The sequence below is a fragment of the Apium graveolens genome, chromosome 1, assembly GCF_009905375.1.
Source record: "Apium graveolens cultivar Ventura chromosome 1, ASM990537v1, whole genome shotgun sequence".
NCBI lineage: Eukaryota > Viridiplantae > Streptophyta > Magnoliopsida > Apiales > Apiaceae > Apium > Apium graveolens.
Window position 1 is genome coordinate 52,402,738 of NC_133647.1, and position 1,376 is coordinate 52,404,113.

The 1,376-nt window shown below is 43.8% G+C and overlaps 1 non-coding gene across 1 annotated transcript; it reads left to right on the forward strand.

Moving 5' to 3' along the window:
* Positions 1 to 470: 470 nt before the first annotated feature.
* Positions 471 to 577, forward strand: LOC141683800 (small nucleolar RNA R71). The gene has a single exon (XR_012560452.1). It is a non-coding gene; the product is annotated as a small nucleolar RNA R71 (small nucleolar RNA).
* Positions 578 to 1,376: the final 799 nt, after the last annotated feature.

Here is a 1,376-nt window from a genome sequence, read left to right on the forward strand (position 1 = left end):
GTGGCTGAATAGCATTCTGATTATTTCCCCAGCTAAAATTTGGATGATTTCTGTTGTTAGGATGATAGGTCACTGGCACAGGCTGTTGTTGTCGCTGATAATTATTCACATACTGAACAGATTCGTTGACAAGAGAACACTGATCCGTAGCATGAGAACCTGCACAAAGCTCACAAACCATAGATATTTGATTAACTCCATACGTAGCCAAAGAATCAACCTTCATTGATAGCGCTTGGAGCTGGGCTGCAATAGCGGTGGCTGCATCAACTTCCAGAATACCTGCGACCTTGCCTGACGTCATCCTCTGAGTTGAGTTTTGATGCTCGTTTGCAGCCATTGTCTCTATAAGATTATACGCCTCAGTATAGCTTTTAGCCCATAAGGCTCCTCCAGCTGCTGCATCGAGCATGGGCCGAGATTGGGCCCCCAAACCATTATAAAAACCAGGGATTACCATCCAATCCGGCATTCCATGATGTGGACATTTTCTCAACATTTCCTTGTAGCGTTCCCACGCCTCGCACATAGATTCTGTAGGTTGCTGCGCAAACTGAGTAAGAGCACTCCTCATAGCAGCAGTCTTTGCCATTGGATAAAACTTTACCAGAAACTTTTGTGCAAGATCTTGCCACGTAGTGATGGACCCAGCTGGTTCAGAATATAACCAGTCTTTAGCCTTATCCCTCAGTGAGAATGGGAAAAGCCTCAACTTGATAGCCTCATCAGTCACGCCATTATACTTAAAAGTGCTGCAGATCTCGACAAAATTCCTTATGTGCATGTTGGGGTCTTCAGTTGCCGCTCCTCCAAAAGAAACAGAATTCTGCACCATCTGAATAGTGCCCGGCTTGATTTCAAAGGTGTTAGCTTGAATAGCCGGATGAAGGATGCTTGACTGAATGTCATCAATTTTAGGCCGAGAAAAATCCATAAGAGCTGGATCAGCTTGAACAATACGATCTCCCATGTTTACTGGTTCTTTCTGCTCAGTTCTTGAATCCGAATCCTCAAAATCTAACTTCTCCGGAGTATCAAGAACTTCGTCTTTCTCCTCAGCTGTATCTAAGGTCCTCTTGCGAGCACGAGAACGAGTTTGCATAAACGCTTGCTAAAGTACCTGAAACACAACCGAAAAGAGTAATTAACTACTACGTCCTAATCACTGAGTCCTAATGACCAATGATGGTAAGTACATAAACTAAACAAATACGCCGAGTCCCCGGCAGCGGCGCCAAAAACTTGTTAGGGCGAAAACATGCACTAATATTCACGCAAGTATACGCGTTCGCAAGTAATATAGAATACTTTCTAGTTCGTTCCCTCAGAGACTCAGACTAAGTTATTGTCTAATTAAACTCACTCACCAATGTATG